Genomic DNA, 22,433 nt, shown 5'->3' with positions numbered 1-22,433 from the left:
CTCCCCTGACCACGGCCGGGGCCCAAGAGTAATCCTAGTGGAAGGCTGCTGTTAGTACTACCATGATATTTACACAAACATCTGAAGCAATATGGGACAGTTCTCTGATAGAAACCAACACAAACACGACAAGAAGCCACTGTGCACTGTTCATTTAAATATCTCCAAAACAGTAAAAAAGAGAAAGGTGACATTAAAGAAAAAAAGATCCCTGAAGCAAGGAGGACATGGGTATTTATAAAATGCCTATATATTTGCATCTGGCACATAATATACATCACATCCTCCAGCAAAGCAGGAAGAAGTTATTTTTGAGAACTTGATAATAAAAACTGAAAAGAAATAACTGTGCTTCTCTTGCTCTCTTTTTTCTATTAAGCTAATTCCTGTTGTATAAAGTCAGCTTGAAAGCTCCTTTCAATGAAAAAGGGGGAGGGAGGAGAGGAAGAATCAGATCTGCTTGTTTTTTTACATTTGACATTCAGGTCTCGTCCCCCTGTTTTGTTTTCCTGGAGGACGCGGCGGCGCAGACCTCGCAGAATGATGACATCACACCGACCAAAAAAAAAAAAAAAAAAAAAAAAAAAGCAAAACCCAAACAGGAGGGAAGCAGCTCTCCCTCAAAGCAGAGCTCAGAACGACAGCTCTGCTCCTGGCTCTCACCTCCTGGCCGACTGAAAACTCAACGTCTCCAGGGGTAAAATAATTTTCCCTTCAGACCCCCGGCCCACGAGAGCAGCCCATCAGAATGGGGGAAGGCAACAGTCCCGATGCTTTCCAAGCCAGGCAGGATCAAGTTAAAAGGTGTTTAGTTACTGTTTGCCTATAAAGATATCTTGAACAGTACATTATTTTATGCTTGTTTATGCCTGTGTTGTTATTTTTTTTTGAGTTACACAAACAAGTGGCTTTCATCGTGACGAAACAAAGCAAAGCACAGCGTGTTTAAGTCACTGTAAATTGGAAACTGCTCTTACTTATAGGCTTTATAAAATTATTTCTTCCATATGAGGTAAGCATTCTAAGAAGCATCTTTCCTGCAGAGCAAGCACACATGCTCCACCAGAGACAGAGGAACTGCTAGATGTGTATCCATGCAGAAGGTAGCACCTGCAGAGGGAAAAAACAGAAAAAAACATGCCTCTTGCAGTGAAGAGATATTCATACCTTGTCTGTAGTTATTAAAACTCGGGAGAGGCCCCCGCTAGAACATGTGCACTGACTGCTCCACGTCACACGGAGATTTATCCGTCATGTAATACCTGAACTCAACAGACTGACATGACTGGCAAGCTCAGAAATTACAGGTTTTAAGTAAGAAATATCTGTAAAATCTTGGGAGCAAATCTTCAAGACACTTCTTGGAGATTCAAGACACCAAACTAGATGGTACACGACTGTTTTCCTTGCTCCTAACAATTTATGACTTAATTTTAAACAGCAACGCCAAAAAAAACAGCAAAGGGAAAAAAATAGGAGAATTATAGAAGGAGAAGATATTAAATACCCAGCAGTCACATGGTTCCACCGATAGCTACTGAACGGCACAATGGTGACAAATCATTCGATAGCTCTTTGCTGCGATTTTTTGGTAATTAAATATGAAATTAAGGAGATTGCCATCTCCACCTTATGCACAAGCTAATCAGTATTAACAGCCTGCTCAATTCAGACAGAATTCTAATAATTTCTCAAAGCAGCAAAACAAACATAACTTCGCTATTAACTTAGGGACAACGCTCCAACAATAACATCAACTAACCAGGCATCATTCTCAAACTTTGTCCAGAAAAACTGTTTTTAAAAGACGCCATCATACAGGATCTCTCACACCTCCCCAGAACTTATAAGTTCTGTAATTACTATTCTGTTATTACTATTATCATCTACCTTGAGAAATTCTGGCATAAAAATGGTTGATTTCAGATAAAATGCAATTACAGATTTCTGTGAAGCAGCTGAAGTTTTCGATAGAGTTTGACTTCAAGACTTTAAGCAGTAAAATGGGAAGACACTGGAATACACTATCTAAATATCTCAATCTCCTGCCCCAGTGATTAAAAAGAAAAAAAATGAGACAAGCAACTGCCATTAAGGAAGCGACAAAAGGAGGTGGTAACTCCACTCAGAGAAGGCATTTTACTCCTAAGTTTGAAGTCCAAGATGTGTTATATCGGATGGCCCCAATGAAGCGTGCCGAGTCCTGCCAGGTTACCTCTGGAGACCAGTCAGGACAGACGGACAATGACCATCTCTGTAATTTTCTGTTTACATATTTACCGAACGTATTTTAGTGGTGAGACCGTATGTGTCATGTCCTTAGAAATGCTAATCACAGGCATGAAATCACATATAGAAAACCCCTAAATCAGCAGGTGCTCGATGCCTCCAAACCAGAAAATAAGCAGACAAGTAGAATCACAACTCACACCACACTCTCCTTCCACTCATGCTGCTCCCTACCACTCATGCTAGCCTGTATCATCCTTGTTTCCCCAACACCTATGTAAATAGGTAGGTAGATTTTGCAATGCACACGATAAACAGGTACAATCTACTTCAAACCAGCATTAGTTCAAAGCTGAAAGCAGATCTTGGAGAAAACTTGCTGAATTTCATACTCTGTGGCTGCGACAGCTTTGAACAAAAATCCCTCAGAAAACCAAGGTCCCAAAATATTGAGAATTCCCACACAGGTACTCAAATGTCAAGGTTTTTATGCTTCTTGGGTTATTCTAGTTTAAAAATAACACGACTGACGCAACAAAAACCCTTAGTTTTATTATTTCCAAATAAGCCCCAGCAATTTTACTGCATAGATATGCTTTAAATGAATACCAACACTGTAAACCTCTCTGCAGAGACAGTTCAAGTAGAATCTAGAACACATGAAAGTTACTTGTGATGATGAGCCAAGCAACGGCTCGCTCAGCAATGCTTACAGATTGCTGACAGGTACAGGGGCTCGAAGCTCTTCCTTCCCAGTGCATCAGGTGGGAACGCTTTCAGCCTTTTACAAAGAACAGCAGCATGCATTTGCGTTACACAATCACTAGACCCTTCGGAAGATGTGAATGTGAGATTCAGCTGTAGTAGGAACTGCACAAACAGGGTAAGAGGATACACTCTGCCTCCACAGATCCCCATAAAGATGTCCAGACAATCCCCAAGTCTTACAACTATATATGCACAATAATAGGTTTTTTTATTTAGGTGAGTTGTCCACAGTTATCCCTGTGTGTGTCTGACTCCCAAAATGAAAAGACTTAGTTTGTTGTTTGTTAAGTTCAGGGACTGATTTACAATGCATTAAAGGTCCCTTTCATATTTATTTTAAAAATAATAATTACTTCTTTTGTGTGTGTTTGCAAAGGCAACACATAGTAGCATACCATGTTACAAATGTCAAGATTTACCAGCTCATTCATGAACAAATTAAATTGCCATTATGATAAGAAAAAACCTACATAGTGCTTATACAATGAAACAAAAACCCCAATCCCCTGCATTATTAGCAGGTCAGCCAGACTTTCGGGAAGAGATCTGGGATGGTGGTGCTGCTGAACTTTGAGGTCTGTGCTCTTCCACCACAGCCCACAGACAACGCAGCATCGCATATGCTTCTGCTTCTACCTCACAACCCAGGAGGTAACTGGTGTCCTGCTGGTCAGATATTAATTGGAGACTAAGAAGACAAATTCTTCTACCTCTGTCACCAGCTACACTGGGCAAATCACTCACTCCTCTACCCGTACTTCAGGATCCCCACCTTGTAAATGTGAAAAATAAATATGCATTCATCATTCGTTTAAAATACCTTGAGATTTATGGATGAAATTAAGAACTGGGAATTACTATTATTATCCTGCCAACTCAGAGAAAAGTATAAAAACATCACATACGTAAGCTAATCTTTCTGTGTTATAGCTTACTTAAAATTCTATTTATGTATTAATATTTCATTTCTCATCATATTAATATTAATGATAGCTATTTCTATTTAAACATAAAAATATTTGTAATACCTACAAAAAGCATAGTGATTATATCAATTTATAGTCACTACAGTAATTAATTTTCAATACCAGAACGTGCAAATGGGAAGACTACTCAAATAAGGATCACACACAATGGTGCTGGACCAGCCACTGTGGAAAGACTCCAGAGCCCCATGTGACGGCCCGCCTGCACAGTCGCCCACAATTACCAATTCCTGCAACCGGGGAAACTACAAGATACTTAAAATAATGTGTGAAGTAATATTTTCAAGAGATAGGAGCTATTTAAGAAAAAGCACCTACCATTAAAGTATTTTAGAAAACGTAGGGATGTTTCCAAAATATTTTAAAAAACAGTGTGCATCAAAACCTGCATGTCAAATCTTTTTCAATAAACTAGCAACTGATTCTTTAAACGCTCTTTATGTTTTCCCAACTAATTATGAGGTACTGAACGTAACTCATGTTCTTTATAAGTAAACTATTTCCATGTTAGTCTAGTATCCAAGGTGCTCTGCTTGTTATTGTCAAATCAGGAACAAATCTTTTGCCCAGTCTTGTTTTCGCAAATAAATTCATTGCATCAGTATTGCAATGAAATCAAAAGTAGCAGTGAGGATGAGAACTCGCTTCTTTCATAGTGTTTTATTTTGGATAAAAAGCATGCATCATCACCTCTTCTTAAGTACAGGTTATTTTAGCATTTGGGACCCTGTGCTCTGTCTTCCCAGTCAGCAAGAGCAAAATTTTGAAGATTCTGGCCAGTTCAGGATTGCTATGTAGGCTGGTCTGGGAAGAATGTGGTCAACTTCTGAGCCAGCAGCTCACAGCAACATCTTCTGATAGTGGGAGAAGGAAGTATCTCCAGTGATTGTCATGCAAACAACTGAGCTTAGACCGAGTATCCTCCCTCACCTCCATGGGCACCAACAAAGGGCTCTGGCCACTTGACGTGGCTTTTGGAATGGAGATGCTCTAGGATTCCTTTGCCCATATGTTGTGTCAAATGAAGGAAAAATAATCTTCCATCCTCCACAAAGGACAGATGATCAGCATTCAGATGGGTTCGCCCGCATTCTTGCTGCAAAACGGGCAGGTCCCAGCAAGAATTAACAGGAGGTTCTACCACACACCTCCAGCCAGAGACTAACCTAGTTTAAAATACTTCAAAGCATGGTTTAGAGGGGGTTTTGTGTGGAAAGGGAAGAAGGAAAATGAAGCCAAAATCCCAGGTAAGAGTTCAGTGTTTGCCTATATGGCAATTAACCTACAACAAAAAAGGAGCTTGGCATTCTTAGCAAGGCACTGCCTCTGAAACATATCATTATTTCCTTCCAAACCTTGATACGCACTTCTAGAAGCCAGCGTGAAATTTTGTCAAGGTTACCCTCTTTTTTAAGTAAAGCTGCAAACCTTCATAAAAACCTCAGTCTAGGAGCCTGCCTGCATACTAGGATGTACTGAGCATGTATAAAGTGGGGTTTGTACCAGTTCAGCTGATGCCAGGGAAAATCATATCACTGCAACACAGTTTGTCTTTATGGGTGGTGAAACCACATTACTACAGTTAGCCCGGTACATAATTCTCAAGACAAGACTTCGATATGCAAAGAGTAATAAAAAAAAAAAGAGGAGATACAGGAGGGTGGTGGATTTTAAGGCAGAAGATCCTGTGCTCTGTTTGACCCTTGAAGAGGTGCTTGAAGAGAGCTTACCTAGGGGCACAGGGCCAAATCACACATAAATAGATTTCAAAACTAGGGTTTAACTAGTTTGCTATCTAGGCCAAGAAACAATTCTGGAACATATTTAACACAGTTTAATCGCATCAAATCATGGCTGGCCCAGAACTGATTTTAACAACTGTCAACTGCTTTTTGGAACAGGCAAAGCCAAAAAAGCAAAGATCACAGTGTACAGTTTACGAAGAACACGGAGACAACCCAAACATTCAGAGCAGCAGCAGAAAAGCAAGGCACATTCAAATCCCATGATCTTTATTCAGATTGGGTTACAAGGAAGTGGGAACTGGGAGGAGCCAGTGCTGGTGACAACTGCAAGCCAGAACTAAAGAAGAAACATGTTGCACTGCCACCGGGACACAGCTTGAGAAATCCTAATAACTGACGGTTTCCCATGGAGAAAGTTACTGCACTACTTACTGTATACCCATGGCCTATTTGAGAAACAGCGTTAGCAAAAATAACCTCTCTTCTCATCTCCTCAACTGGGGGAGGGAGTGACAGTCACCAATTAAAAGGGGACTGAGGCGGGAAATAAGAATTGCATATTAAGAAGGGGAAGGAAGGCAAAAATAACAAACATGTGCTATACCACATGCGATTCTTTCCAAGAAATCCCAATACAACTGTTCTCTGGGAAGGGGCCCATGGGTCTGTTATTGCCTTAGAGTAGCAGTATGTCAGGGAAGAGGAAGGACTGCTGGATGCTTGTAAAACAGACTTAACACACGGACGAGGAACAAGCCAAAAACTGTTATAAGAAATGTTCCTTACCCTTTTAACATACTTGAATTCACATATTCGACTTTCCCATGCTCCTAGATCCCATGGCTTTCCCCAGGTTAGAAATCAGACAGACCAGAATGAACTGAAGTTGAACCAGCAATGCAAAGAGAGGGACTGATCCTACAGGATCTAACCCCTCAAAAACTGCGTCTACTGATGCTCGGTCAATGGCAGCAGAGTAAAGGGAAGAAAAATGGGGTTTGAAGTTTAGCTGAACTAAGTAAAAGACTGAAAACAACTTTATTTGCGTTTTAAGAATTCAGGTATAATACACATTGGTTTTCAGTCTAAAAGCTGTAAGAATCTCTGACATTAACATGAAACATCAACATTTACTTTTTAGATATGGCTTGACATCACGGACACGCAGCAAAAGCTTCCAGCTACATTCACAGGCACCACTCACCTACATTCTGATAGACGGCCGCCCCGTAAACATGCTACACTTGATGAGCACAGGAGAAAACTGTTTTTATAAAATTACATCCCACTCTAAAGAAAATATTTGCATGGCTGTAGCCAGGACTCTAATAAGGGTCAGTGGAAGATCACAGGCACCGAAAACTGCAGAGCCTGCCAGCTTTAGAGTTCTGTGATTTTGACTTCTTTCCTCAAGATCTAAGTTTCCCCCAAAACAAAACATTTCTAGCCTTTTCCACTCTAAGGACAATATTCAATATGTAAATCTCATGCTGTCACCCCATCCTGACCCCCAGAGAAAAATCAAAACTGCTTCCAGCCAAGCAATACAACAGGCAAAACTATTAGCTACTGTCCACTCGTATTAAGAAGCCATCATCACTGTAACTCGGAATGCCTGTTGGGCTGTCCTCACCATGTCCCTAGGAGAAGGAAAACCTCATTTCTAAGCTACAGTGTAGGTGCGTAACTAACTCTGCATAGCTGGGCTCAGCAAGCTCCGATTAAACTGGAGAAACTTTTCTGTTTAGACAAAACTTATTGCTGCTTTGGCAATTTCATGCTATGTTTACAGTGGCTACCTTGCCTTTTCTTCTGGCAAAGAAATCCAGATTTAGCAGGATGTTAAAAAAAAAAAAAAAGTAATTGTCAGGCTTAACAATGCACTAATTTCTGACAAAGTATTAAGAGTTCTCAATGGCTTCCCTTTGGTAATTAAAAAAATACTGTCATTCCAACGATCACCAATATATTTGTTTCAAAACTGCTTTAAGAAACCATGTTTGGAGCACCCATTGTGCTGTCTAATGTCCATTGTGTTTCTAAGGACCTTCAGAAAGTATTCCTTCCTCCATGTTTTGTACTGCAAATGAGCACTTAGACAAGGAGGAGGGAATACAGTGTCTAAAAGCCGACTGTGCTTTTAAATAGCTCTCCATCCTTTCCTCCTGTTTTGTGCACGCTTTTTCCACCTCAGACACTTTGCACTTCACCTCTGATTTCACGTTTTTACATTTTAAGTTCTGCTTTCACAGGAAGGACTCTGCTTTGCAGCTCTGCACAGCTGAGCTCCCTCTGGAACTTCACATGAGGGGATTAGTGGTTTTCTGACCCTTTATCCATTGGATTTTTTCCAGTCTCTTCTCCACACAGAAATCAATGTATGACAAGCAACTCCTCAGCATGCTAAAGAACAATGAAAACAAAGAATCCTGAAACTAGTACAACGTTAGGAAAAGGTGCCACCAACCATCTCTGTCTCCAAACATTTCTCTTTGATCAAGCGGTGGTTCCATGGCAGCACAAACTGATCTAATTGCTGGCTGTCGCGGTGCAGCCCAGTCCCTTGGGTTGTCTCTTGCATCTCCTACCTGTGCACTGAGCCATTTCAGATCACCAAGCTGGCACAAAACTCTGCGTTTTTCCTTAGGTTCACTTTCTGCTGGTGTGGCTCAGGGCAGGAGCAAAGACCAGTGCCAACGGAATGACACACACGGAAAAGCATGTGGAGGACAGGACCACGCACCTAAATCAATTTCTAGTGTAACAGGAACTCACCAGTGAGCACAAGACCGCACAGACCGTGGTTTCATCCTGCATCGCGTTGGTCAGGAATGAGCAGTTTGTAAGAGTAAGACACATTCAGGAGTTATAAGAGAAAGGACAACCATCAGTCTTGGAAGGTACTGAATCATCTCTCTCTGTACTGTTATAGGCAAGCTGGTCTCAAACATGGTTAACCAAGGGAGGACATCTGTGTTACCCCTAACCGAAACCCCGCTGTCAGACCCACGATAACTTTCTAATGCAGACATGACTCTGGTCCAGAGTTGAACTTAAGCTCTTCCTTTTGTCCAGGTTCACATAAGGAAATACAACTAAAAACCTTGAACAGAAAAAAATGTAATGGCCAGCCATAAACACCGTAATTCAGAAGACAAGAGCCTGGGTTACACTGGTAATACCAAAGATTTTTGTAGTTTCTAGTGTGCACTTCAACAGAACAATATGTTGTTTACATGATTTTAATATGAAGAGAAACACAAGAGAAAATGCTTCTAAGATAGGATCTTAGTGATTATACAAGTGTTCTCCAAAATACATTGAGAATGGAGTAAGACAAATGATATTTATCATAGCTTCCTTACCACTTCTGGAAAACAAAGAGAACCATATCAACCCTAAACATTTTCTTATTTGACAAAACATCTGTACTGTCAAATAAACTTATATGAGGCATATTTTGCAAATGACTGTAGCACCTATTAAGTTAGAGCAGAAGTATACCCTTGCAGAAGAGACAGACAAGAGAGACAACAGTAGTAGTACATCCAGTCTGTCTTTGCTAGAAAGAGAATTAGCACCTGAAAACGAAGTACCTGGAAACCACCTAATGCTCCTGTTGAGCATGCATCAGTCTGTCAAAGTGGAACTCGCTACTACAAAGTCCGCTACCTACAACATCTTTAAAACAAATCTCTGAATTCGTTGCCATATCTATTGTTCTCTACAAAAACATCCTCATTACAGGAAATCCACTACTAGGATACATCTGAAGATCTAATTATTAGTGTGATATTTGCTTCTCTTCTAATGTATCTCACCAAACATAAAAACTGAGGCTGTCTTACAACTCATTAAAAATATGGTATTCTAGTGACAAAAAACTGATGAATTATAACGGATAGGTGAAGATGAAAGCTGCACAAATGGAAATGTTACTCAGATGGAAGTAAACATTTAAAATTCTCCAGTTTAGCTTACACCAGAATTTAACAGAAGGACATACGATAGATAACTTTTTCCAATAGTCTAACTTGAGGCCTACGTCACCTTATCTGTACGTAATTTTAATGCCAACATCTGGTCCTCTACATGCAGCACTTAATTTCAGCCTAGTTAAAAAGAAAAAAAAAAAAAAAAAAAATCAAACTATCCAAGGTGTTTTTACCTCAGGCAACAGGATTAAATTTAATTTAAGCTGTTCTAGCAGAATCACTTTCTCTTCAATGAGAAATTCTTAACAGAGGAGAAAAACATTCTCTCAAGTTCAAAGGACAAATTAAGGTTCAAGTTTATCAATGTAATTCAGTCTTCAGATAAAAGGAAGAGGAGTCCTAAAAATGACAAACATACCAGTCAGAACTAGGCCAGTGTTGTGGAGAATCTAATATGAAGGCTCAAACCAATCCTTGATTAGGTTTGCCCTTGGACATAAGTAGCAAAAACTATGACATGCTCACTATGAACAGGCACAAAGGCAAGGAAAATGTAGGCTCAAAGTAGTTTCAAGAAACATGTATCTAAAATCAGATTTATTGCAACAGAAGATGTTACTCTGTAATCCTGGAATATGAAAACAAACCTTCACTACTGCCAAAATATATCACTGTTTTTCACCATGTTTTCACTACTGTGATGTGGTATCTACTAAAGGTGTTTTTCAGACACTAAAGATGTGAACTACACTGTTCAACAACATATATATATATATGTTGTATAAAAATATACATAATATTAGGGTTGACATTTTGAGAACATTTCATTTGAAGCATTCCAAGCTGATAACCTTTATCCAAATACATAAACCAAGAGCCATGTCAGATACACTATAAATAGCATTAATAGTAAGGAATCAATAACATTCAAACCTTTAGGTAACATCTTATTAATCCGTCCTTGGCATGCATGGACACACTGCTGGAAGGGCTCTCAAACAGCCAAAGGTGAAGGACACAATTTGTTCAACTAGTTAATGCAACTGCTATTTAACCAACTCAGCCACTAAAATGCCACCTAATGAAGTACTCCATACCGTGATAAGCAGGAGACAAGCACGATAAACACGAAGCGTTTTTCTCAGAAAATAAATGAAAGTCCTCCAGCTTAATACCATTCTGTCATTTCTTCTAAGACAGGGAAAGATCTACATTTGACAACAACCATTTTAATCCCTGGTTCTCTTCTTCTCCCCCCCCCCCCATTTCTTGTACCGCGCCCAACACAATGGTACAACTGCATGTTACAGGTATCGCCTTTATATTTATTTCTGCTTTCACAGTGACAAAGGTGAACTCTTAATGCTCCAAAGATGCTTGCAGCAAAGCAGGCTGAAGGCTATTTCTAAAGACATCCCCACACGCGGGTTGCAGAAATCTAGCCTCCATGAGACGTTTTAATCTGACAAATTAAAATGGTTGGGAAACGCTATTTGGCTAACGGAATCGTCCGCCACATGCAATGCTGAGGGGAAGCGATAAAAGGTCTTTAAAATAGGTCACTTTCCTCCAAATCCCGTATCGGCACCGAACAAAATGGTATTTACACTGAGAACTCACCACTTGGGGAGGAGCGAGGGGTAGGGAAGGGGGGGGGGGGAAGGGAAAAAGGTGGGGGGTGGGGGGGAAAAAAGGGGGCAGGAATCCGCGCCGGTCTCTAAGGGACACCCAGCCCCCCCGGGGGGATCCGGGCTCGGCCGACGGAGCCCAGCGGAGCCGCGCAGACAAAAAGGCCGGAGGCGTCGGGCACGCCTGGCCGGTGGTGCCGGCAGCCCGGCCCCAGCCCTAGGCCTCTGCCGGCCCCTGACAGCGGCGGCCGCGGGGAACACCCCGCCGGCGGCGGCCGCCCCTCTGAGGGGAAGCGCCATTTCGCCTCCCGCTCCCCCGCCGCCGCTCCGCGCCCGCCGCCGGGGCCGAGGCGGCAGCCCCGAGTCCTGCGGCACTGCCGCAGAGCGCGGCGGGGGAGGCGCCGGCCCCACCGGGCCCCCCCCCCTCCCTTCTCCTCCTCCGCCTTCTCCTCCCTCACCCCTCCCGGGGGCGCCCCCGCCGCCGACCCGCCCCGGCCGAGCCCCCCGTCGCGGTGCCCGCCTTACCCTCCGCCGCAGCCGGGCTGGGAGCGCCGGTCGGCCCCCCGCGGAGGAGGAGGAGGAGGAGGAGGAGGAGGAGCGGGGCAAGGGGCGGCGGCCCCGCGGGGGGAGGCGCCCCCGGAGGGGCGTCGGGCCCGGCCCCCGCGGGTGCCCGGGCGCGGCGGGCACAAAGGCGGCGGGGCACGGCACCTAAGATGGCAGGGCAGGCGCGGCGGAGCGCCCAGCCGCCGCCGTCTCCACCACCACGGCCGCCGCCGCCTGGGCCCCGCTCGCCGAGCCGCGGCCAGGCCGCGCCGCGCCGCGGGGGCACAGCGTGCGGGCAGGGCGGGCGGCGGCGCCGGCCGTGCCTGCCGCGGCGGAGCGGGTCCCTCGGCCGGGCCGCGCCGCGCCGGGATGGCCGCCTGCCTCCCTGCCTGCCGCCTCCCCTCAGCGCCGCCCGGGCTCCGGCTGCTCCGTCGCCGCCGCTCCGCGCTGCCCGCAGCCAACGGCCCCCGCCCGCCCCTCTCGCGAGACTTCGCCGCCCTCTCCCCCCCCCCGCCTTTCGCCGCGGGAGGGGCGGGGCTGTGTGAGGAGGGGGCGAGGGAGGCGGTTTGCCGGGGGGGGGAACCGGGGCGATGGGGGGGGCCGTTATGGCGAGGGGGTGCTGAGGGAGAGGAGAGAGAGCCGGGGTGGGGGGTAGAATGTGAGGGGTGTGGGGTGCCAGAAGAGGGGGAGCGGGAGAAAGAGGGGTTGGAGGAGGCCCGTGTGGGGACCGGGAGGACTGTGAGGGGAGAGGGGCCTGAGGGAGAAGATGGTGGGGGGGGGGGGTGTGCGCTGATGAGGCCCTGAGGGCTCGGCGGGGTGGAAGGCTCGAAGGGGGAGTTCAGCGGGGGGGGGTGGGAAAGGCTTGAAGGAGAATGGGGAAACTGAGGAAAGACATGGGGAAGCTTCGATGGGGGCTCCGGGAGGAGCGGAGAGAAGGAGGGCATGGGGATGTGGCGTGTGGGGCCTGGGGGATGAAGAAGGAGGGCAGGGGAGAGGCCTGGAGGCAGGTGGGAGTTGTGGGGGGCAGGTGTGGCTGGGGAGGGTGGGTTTGGGGCAGCACAGCCGGGGTGAGGGTATGGCTGAGTGGATGGAGCAGCCTTAGTCGCCGGGAGCGGCTCAGCTACAGGCGATAACCCCAGGAGGTGGTAGGTGTCTGCTTGTGCTAGCTCTTGTGCAACTGGCCTGGCCAAATGGGTGCGTTTCAGGCTGTCTGCTCTTGGCCAAACTGTATCTGGTTTATGGCCAAGGGAGGAAAACAAAACAAAACAAAATCTCATGGACCAAGCACATGGCCTCCCAAGCTGTGGTGGGTTTTGAACTTGGTAGGTTGTTGAGCCTTTGTGTGCTTTGGTATCTCCATCTATGAACTCGAGATAACAGTTGGCTTCATGCAGGGATTAATTATCGCGTCTTGTAGTCACATATTTGTTTATTTGTTTTTACTGTAGATTACAGCTGGAGGAATTCTAAACAGTCCACCTCTCCTTGTCATGGTGTTTAAGCGCATTGTGCTGCTGTCTGAACAGAGGAAATCACTGAGGTCAGTCTCCCTTGTGTTTATAGTTGCTTTCCCTTTCAGAAGTATAGGGGCAAGGAATCATCAAAATAACAATTTGTACTGACATCCTGATAATAAATTAATAGAAACAGTTATATCAGACACAAAGTTTGTAGAAGGTGTGTTTGTAGGGATTGCTTCCAGTTTTAAATTCAGGATAATATCTGAAGGGACAGTGTTCTCAGTTATAAAGTACCCTGCAAATATTCACAATTTTGAGGTGTCCTCCATATGAAATAGTAAAATTCTGTAAATCCAGCAATACTGCTGAAATAAAACAAGCAAATCAAAATTCCTTCCTATTTTCCCATAAACTAACAGGTGTTTTGTACCATAAGGAGGCTTTGTATCCAGCAGGCATTGAGGAGGATGCTGGATACTATTTGTCTAAACTTTGCGTTTACATTTAGCCAAGCAGAGCTACTGGGGACATGGAATGGGGGAAACCTGAGAAAAGTTGAGAGCGGAGGTTGGCTGCAATAATTGTGGACGATTATTTGTGAACAAACGTTCTGCAGACTTGTCATGCGGTGGTCTGATACTTTGCCTTTTCAAATCCCAATAGGAAAAGTAAGACAAATGTGGATCGCTTCAAGCATATGTTGTTGTAAGTATTGGGAGAGGCAAACTAAAGGTTTATCTGATTATCTCAACCTTGAAGTTGGCAGCTATGACAGGAAACTTGGTTTCATTCATCTGCCAAAGATATTTGTAGCATATCGTTTGACAAGTTAAAAGGCATTTTTGTAATGGCACAAAAATAAAACCATCCACTTTCTGAAACTACAGTTTCTGTCTTCTAAAATAATATGGGTTTGGAAGCGTGCTGCTGGGGAAATTAAGGACATTCTTGAAAGGTAAATATTTGTATCTTCAAATGTTAAAACAATGGTGTTTTAACGTGAATCTGCTCGGTATGGCCTATCAGTATAAATTTGTTCTTGTACTTGTTTTGTCAAATTAGTGGGTATCGTTTGCTTTTGCCGATGGGAGAACTAAGTGGAGCAGTGAGAGGGAGTGGTCTGCCCGTGGGGTCATAAGGTGGAATTGAGAATCAGGTTCTTCTGAATCTCAATCTTCTACTTCTTCCTGCAGACAAATTGCCTTTAAAATTCATGAATTATGAGAGTAAAAGCTTCAGTTAGTGAGGTCCATGGAGCTAACCCAGCAAACGCCAGCAGAGAGTCTGGGCCTCAGCTCTTTGTGTTACACATACGAAAAGATAATGATAGCTCTAGGTAAAAATCCTTAGAGTCTCTAATGGTGGCTGCAGAAAAACGTGAATAATGCTTTATCATCAACTATTAAGTGTTTTACGTAAAATACCAGTTAAGCATTGGATACATATTCAGTGACTGCTTTGAAAATAAGCAGTATCATCCTTGGATGACCAGTTTAGAAAAAGTCCTCTGACATTCTGAAGGAACAGGCAGTATTAAAACTATGATTTTATTGTTGCTAGCTAAATAGGCACATTTAGCATGGTTTTCTATCCCTCTGCTACTAGGCGTGCTCTTGCTGTCTTTTCAGATGATTATAGTAGGCATCTAGAATGCTAAGTGAGTTTAGCTTAGCTTGCTAATTTCCTGATGCAAATTTAGTTCATTTAAAGAAGAACTGAACAGGTTTACCTATGTCTGCATCTGGGATTTGCACCAGTTTATCTATCAGATAGCTATACCCAAAGCTAATTCCATCTGAAGGAGGTGCCAGAACATCAATAAATAAAAATTACAAATTGCCTAGCGGTTCAGCTGACAGGCAGAACTGGTTCCAACACATTGTTCCCAATGTTCTGCCGTGGAGCTGGTCCTGGGGTAGACCCGTACAACATTGCAGTGTAGACAGGACCTTTAAGAGCATGCATCAGCACTCCATAATATTGTAGGAAAGGAAGTAGAGAACAATGCTGTGTCCAACGGAAACAGTGGCAAGAATTTATTCAAGGCATACTGTAATTACTCAAGCTGGGAATTTGGCCAGGACATTGGGGTTAACACCCCTACTTCTAAAGAAGTGTCATAGTTTATTTTTTTTTTAATGACTTCAAGTGATGAGAAGCTTGGCCTTCAGTCTCAGCAGAATGACAGCACCTCTAGCAGTATAAACTTTTTACAGCAACACGAAGGTGCTGGTTCAGAACTAACTCAGAGCAGTGATGGGGCCTAGTATGATAATCATTGCTTTATAAATACTTCCAGTAGATAAGAAAGATAAGAGTGTGATTAGGGCAGAGTTTCAGCTGCTGTAATCACACTCATACCTTCCTCAGCCTGCCGTCCACATGCTGCTTTAATCTGACCTTTTTTTAAGTGAACAATTTTAAATTTTAGAATAAATTGTAAAACTTGAGCCAATGAAATTTGGCTATTAATTATGATAGCAGTTATGAACTGCAGTTGTCAATGCTTTTGTTTTAGGAGATTTGTCATTATACAAGCAGAATGCAATTTAGCCAAATTATAGAGGTTTTCTTATTCTTTCATGGCATTGAGATTTTTTAGATTGTGTTCTTTGTATGTATTATGTACCGATTGAGAAACTAACTTTCAGCTTGTTCTCTGATCGCGAAGATAAGCATTTATGTGTTTTAGTGCGTGACTAGTTGTGAAACACACGAGTGAGGAATTGTTTTGCTTTTACTAGCTCATGAAACCTGCCTTCATTTCTGCAGTGTAGTTTGGGCCATTATTATGGGTTACAAGGTTATACAGGAAAAACATGTTCTAGAGAAAGGCTGGTCAAAATAAAGGAGGTAGAGTCTTCCAGATTGTTGTAATCTGGTTTTGTATCAATGAGGTAAATGCTTCAGTACATTTCCTGGGATGAAGATACCATGTCAGACAGTATCCCTCTGACAGCTTGTTATGTCGTAACGACAAAAATGAAGCAATACCGATGTTATTACATAACCACTTTTGTATTATATGACAACAATAATAATGCTTCACTCTTCTCCCTTACTTTTTATTAGATAAACAAACGTGTTCCTTGCTGTGCATCTATGATTGTCCCATGAGTCAAGGGGGTGGTTTTATCTCTTAAGAAGTGGGGAAACAGTGGCACAAGAAGAAGTAGTACTTACCAAGGTCTTATGGGAAATCAGTGACAGAGGCATAAACAGAATCGCAGCCTTCTGACTGTCCCACTCTACCCTCTGGGCAACCAGACAAAAGTGGAAAAGTGGCTTGCAGCGTGACTCAACAGCTTTTCCTTCCTCAGCAACTGCCATGCTGGGCAATTACAAATAAATGCCAGTAGGTCATTTCAACCTGAGTCAAACAGGTTTCCAGGGGACTCTAAGGTAGGCATGCCTTCTGCCAGAGAGGGCTCCTCAATGTATCTTTGCAGTGGTTTTGCTTTGAAATATTTTCAGAACTTGAAAAAAAATTTCTCGTTTTGCAAGATCTATATTTCCTCTGATTACTTTCAGGGTTTTTTGTAATACATGTTGCCCAGGGACACCTAGGAATTCTTTTTACCCTTCTCTGCAATGGAATAACAATAAGCTGATAAAGCCGTCATTTTTCAGGTGCTCTCTTTTTATACATAGCTTATAACATTCATGCCAAATGAACTGATGCTAGTAAGTAGTTCCAGAAAATATCAGTATAACATATTGTGATGGATACATCACAACAAGATGCATTGCACTTTGATCTATCAGATCAGATGCTTAAAGACAAGTGGGGTGTTGGGGTGTCTCTTAAACACAGTTGTCGTTAACAATGTTTTTAACTCCCTATTAACTGCAAAATCAACATGTATTGGTCCAAAAACTAACTGGTTTTCCAGGCCATGACAACTGAGTATAAGGAAGGTCTGTTCAGATATCTCAGATCTTTACCCAACAGCAGGGGTGAAGAGGGTTTTACTCTGGAGTCGATTCAAAATGGCTGGAATGCAAGGATCAGTATTGTGGAGGCCTTGACCTTGACGAGCGACTGATGGAAAGAAGCAGCACAGGAAAGGCTTGTGTCTTGGCTCTGGTCCTTGGATGGATGTATAAGAAAAGGCCTTTGGCAGAGAAGGGTGAAAGGTGACTAATAATGTGAAACTGGGAGGAAACTCATTATAGTTATGCAATCTCCAGGTGGTTTTCTTTCTCTGTGAGAAGACATCTTTTGTTAGTTGTCCCACTGGCATTTGCTGCTCACGCTTTCTTCTGAATAGAAGTCTTAAACAATTATTTTTCTGCTTGACTTAGGAAGATTAATTTAGCTTCGTGACAATGAAAATACAACAGCACCTCATTTCTTTGTTCTCCCTCTACAGAATTTCTTTTAGGTTTACTTTGCCTCTTCCCTTTCTTATTTGTTCTTTTTCTGACTGTCCAGTATTTGAGCCAAAACGAAGAAACTTTTTCCGCTGTTATGCACTCAGACCCCATATCTCACTTGTTCTGTGGTTTTCTATGTCCCTGTTGACGCACTTCCAAAGCTTTCATGGGCAAGCTCCACTGAATTTTGCTGTGGTGGTTCAGGACGTTGCTGTTGTCTGGCCTCGTCCTTCTCCACAGGTTTCCCTCCCCACCCCATAGCAGAGCCAGCAGAAGAGAGTTTTGTTCTGTGCCTGACACTGCTGGGTTATGGTTAGATGTCTTAGCTCAAACCCAAACCTAACGATGCTGTTACTAAACTGGCCTTTGTGCTAGATTGGCTGGTGTACAGATGTGTATTTACACCTGCTGACCCTGGTACAGGGATGTAGCCTCTGGAAGAGCAGCCTGCTGGAGATGATGATTTAAACTGCTGGAGCAAGAGTTGGTGGAACTCTTCTGAGAACTGTTAGGTTTCTTATCAGCATGGTGGCTTTTCCAGTGATCTGCAATGCACAGCTCTGCTGTTGACCCCATCTGGATCTTGGTCTTCCATTTTATAGGTAAAATGACCCATTTTGCATTGTTGTAAACATACTCCCAGGAACTGATTCTTATTATAATGTGTAAAACAGTTGTGAATATGTGGCCTTGCTCTTCAGCAATTCTGCAGTCACCTATCTCTGAGGCATTGCGTTCCACTCTTGAATAAGATTCTAGACCAGCAAAAGAGTTAGACTGCATACAGATTAACAAATCTGTTGCTAGTATCTCTGGCTACTGCAGCATGACTCACCCATCAGTGCTTGTCAGAGTCTGGTGTGACCTCATTGAAAGCTTCAACATCTCATATGTGAAGGCAGGTTGTAAACCAGTGTGGGAATCCTAAATAGGTGGAGAATGAAGTTCTGAGACTGTGATAATGCATACATCATTAAACATTTCCCCCTAGAAATCAGATGTATCCTTCCAGAAATATTCTTACAGATTTCTGAGGATCTCTTAATGTTAAGTCTGCCTTTCCCGCACTTCTATTAAAAAGCACCTGTAACTGTTCAAGACAGGAATAGAAATTGATGCTGGTGGGAAAATTTAAGAGTGGATGGGACAGGTCAGGGAGGAGATGCTTTGTTATTTGCAAGGGAGGATTTTTATTTATCACAGCTTCTAGAAGCTTCCCCCCCCCCCCCCCCATGTTAGTACATAGGGCTACTGGTATGCTAGTTGAGGGAGACAGGTGAGAAAACAGCAAGAGGGGCTATAATAAAGGGAGTGGATGAGTGAATTAGCTTGTGGTACCTTACATGTGTAGCTTAGATATGTAGTGTGATGATGAGACAAAAAGTGGGAGGCAACAGGAGTTTAAAAATCAGATGGTTCTCTTCAGCTGGTGCTTGCTGAGTAAACATGAAGCTTGTGCTCAGTGCCTCTACCTCCTTCCCATGGGCTGTTAAACACTAACAGATACTAGCAACGCTGCTAGGTCTGAACTGAGCCAGCTGCTGACATTTTAACTGCAGAATCCACATCTTGTAACAGACAGAGCAGAAACTATTGTCCTCTCATCTGCTACAGAGGGAACTTTTAGTCTCTAAAAAGCACAAGGCTGGCACTGCCCCACAGGTATCTGCTGCCACTTGAACACCTTGCTAAAGGTGAAATCCCTGGCCACTCTTCCAGTTCCTGTCCTTAGGATACAGGAATGTCTGTTCCTGCTTTGCTGTAGGTGATTTCTGTATGTGGCAAAGTTGTCTGTGCTAGCCTGGCAGCTTTATCCATAAGCAGCAATGGTTGCTGTCTCTTGGCTTCTAGAACTTGCTGTCCTCAAAGCTGCTGCTCCTTACCAACTCCAATGAGGAACCTGGAGCCTGGCACCCTGTGAGAGAGCAAGAATCTTGCAAAAGATATCTGCTTCAGTGTATCACTATGCAATCCCTAGTTATTGTGACAGCAACTTCTTGTGTAGCACTTAGAAAAGTAAAGAATGTCTGACATGGCAGGACAGAAAGACACCTTGCTTCTAAAGGTGTGCTGTCCTGGCAACACTAAGGGAGACCATCCTTAGGAAATGCAATAGAGCTGCTTTGTTACAAAGCAGTAAATAACTTTGCAGAAGTCACTGTGTCCTCTGCTCTGCTGTGGGATGGAGCCTGGCACCTGTCTGAATGCAGTTATGTCCCTGCTGCAGACCTGCTCTTCCTATCCAGACCTGGCAAGTTCGTTCTCCTTCCCTTTGCCTCAGGTGGATGGTATTATGGTATTCTGATTTCTGCATTCCTTCCCCACCCCCCCACCCCCAGCCCTTGAGACTGGGAACATGGATCTTATTTTTTTGGGGTAGACATCCTGTTCTGAGCAGATTCATTTTATGTTCTGGTGCTTCTTTAAGTAAGGCATAGAAGGTCATAGAGTTGAGGCATGCATGCGATTTGTAAGGAGGAAATAGGCAACCTTATGCCTTTTCATCCATGATTCCTTACCATGAAGATCAGCCAGATACTATCTGCTTAGCTGTTTTGTGAATCCAGGGTGAAAAAAATTGATGGTTCTGCTGAGTTTCTGGTACAGAGATGTGCACATACACACAAAATACAGCTAGTTCTAGAAATGAATGTCTCTGCTGTTCTTTGCACAGAGGCCAAGGCCTAAATGATGTTTTGAAACTGAGCGTGCTTTCCTGGATGATCTGATGAATATGAAGCATGATATACTAGTGGGCAAGAGATAGAAGCCCCATAGCAGTGCTGCCCACACTGCATTCAACTGCAGATGTGTTGGGTTAAATGATTGATCTAGTATTTGAAGTCCTATTGCTTGATTTACATCTTATTTTTTTTTAGTATCTTGGCAGACTTCCATTTCATATGCTAAAGCATACCTCGGGTTCTAGTAGAATCTTGTTCTTACATCAGTCTCAAACCTCATTGTTGCTCCTTGTGTTCAGTTGAAAATGGACTGACACCATTTGTGACTGCCTGAATGTCCTGAGTCACCGATTACCAGCTGGCGTGTGTGCTGCAGTTTTCATTTCTTCCTTTACGACTGCACTCCCTAGAGGAGGCTTGGAACAATTGCAGTTGTCAGCTAAAGCATATTATATGCACTTGTCTGGATCCACACAATTGGTGGATGACCTCTGACTACGTCTGTGGGGTGAGCTGCCTGTGATTTGTTACTGTGTGCCTGGTGTTTCCATACCAGGAAATAGAACAGGTGCAGGAATATTTAAAACTGCATTTTCTTTATATTTGCTAGTGAAATATTTGCCTTGTGGAGATGGTGATAGGATGTCTTCATTAAATAATTGGTGGAGACGAGTGATGATTCCAGTAATGCTCTCACAGTAAAATAAATTGTGTGAAAATGGATGAAATAGAAGGATCTAGACAGTTGATGAAAAATAAAATAGTAACTCCCTGCACTGGGAAAGCTCTGCTAGCAGGAGCATGGGTCCACCATGCAGGAGCTGACAGGTTATCTGTTCTGTCCGTTCTGACAGTCACTCTTGTTCTGCTGTGTTTGTTACCCTGCTTATGCAGTGTCCCAAAGCAAGGCTGCTGAAGCTCATCAGGGAAAAAAAATGCAACACGTTGCTATGTTATTTCATCCCACCAAAATGTTTTCACTATGTAACGCTTACTGCTAGTCTTGTGCATAGCTCTGAGGGAAGCTGAAACACAAAACACTTCATTGAGCTTTTTGACCCAACAGGTCTTGACCTATTGCTGCTGGACGCATCTCTGTTTGTGATCTGAACTGCAGCAGTTCCATTCTATCCTGCTACAATAACAACATATTAAACAATATTATTCTGTCCGTGCCATTTCCACCTATTGACTAAAAAGTTAAATTCTTACTAAGCTAGTTCTAATTTATATGTCACAAAATTAGTTAATGGTCAGCTAATTTCACTGGCATGAAGATTGTAACGTGTATAACACAGACAGATTGACGCTTGCTTGGGACCAAATGAGTTAAAACAGCTCCTTCTGCTGAAATACCCAGTGAAATACAGTGATGCTCTGTAAATCAAATCTGTTTGCAACAGGTTGCCATTGTTTGCCTGGGACGGTCCATCCTGTGAGCAGGTGGTGATCCTGCTGTGGAGATGTGGGTTTTGCTGACTCATGAAAACAGGTGCTGGTTGCATCAGTAGAGTAAGGAGTGGCTTACCTTAGGAGCAGGATGTAAGTTTTGGCATGAAAACTCTCTTAAAGAAGAATCTCTAGAAGAAAGCTTGGGGGGGAAATACATAAGATGGACTTTGAAATGTGACTTCATGGTTTCTTTTGTGGCATGAGAGGCTTGGCCCAAATAGGTGCACGACTATTAATACCACTACACCATCTGAAGTGTCTTAGGAAAACATGCACTGTAGCTGAAGACAGGAGTAGTCCAAAAAGGCGTTTTCAGTCCTAAGAGGAGTTTTTTGGGGAGGGATGGCTGACAGCTGTTCAAAAACTTGCATATACAGTTACTCCCTTGTTCCTCCTTTATAGACCTGACTCATCCATCCCTGTCCTAAACACACCACTTCCAGTATTTTCTTTTCTTCTCATATTTCCTATCCTTCAAGCTTCCTTTTGTATCTATGGGTTTAATTCTATTAAATCCAGTTGCTTTGGCTTCTACTCTGCCTGTGCTTTGCACCTGCTACGTAGCCCCAGCAAACTTGGCAACCAACCCTTGGGCACTCTAGAGAAAACAACTGTCTAGACCAGGC

General features: G+C 43.4%; 2 protein-coding genes across 11 annotated transcripts in view; one reads left to right on the top strand and one right to left on the bottom strand.

The window, feature by feature from the left end:
- Positions 1-11,958, bottom strand: part of TAOK1 (TAO kinase 1) — a 68,941-nt gene extending 56,983 nt beyond the window's left edge. Inside the window, exon 1 of the mRNA XM_074593618.1 lies at positions 11,817-11,958. The gene's annotated coding sequence lies outside the window, so the exon portion shown is untranslated. The remainder of the gene's footprint in view (positions 1-11,816) is intronic.
- A 402-nt stretch (positions 11,959-12,360) lies between these two features.
- The window catches only part of NUFIP2 (nuclear FMR1 interacting protein 2), a 39,875-nt gene continuing 29,802 nt past the window's right edge, over positions 12,361-22,433 (top strand). For 3 of the 10 annotated variants that reach the window (XM_074593612.1, XM_074593609.1, XM_074593607.1), the window contains exons 1-3: positions 12,876-12,979; positions 13,283-13,374; positions 13,958-13,999. The gene's annotated coding sequence lies outside the window, so the exon portion shown is untranslated. Of the gene's footprint in view, positions 13,157-13,282; positions 13,375-13,957; positions 14,000-22,433 lie in introns of all 10 variants that reach the window. The other 7 variants (XM_074593616.1, XM_074593615.1, XM_074593611.1 and 4 more) reach the window with 4 other exon arrangements.

The sequence above is a fragment of the Larus michahellis genome, chromosome 7 (assembly GCF_964199755.1).
Source record: "Larus michahellis chromosome 7, bLarMic1.1, whole genome shotgun sequence".
Classification (NCBI taxonomy): Eukaryota; Metazoa; Chordata; class Aves; order Charadriiformes; family Laridae; genus Larus; species Larus michahellis.
The sequence above is the reverse complement of the archived record's forward strand: the minus strand, read 5'-3'. Positions and strand labels throughout refer to the sequence as shown.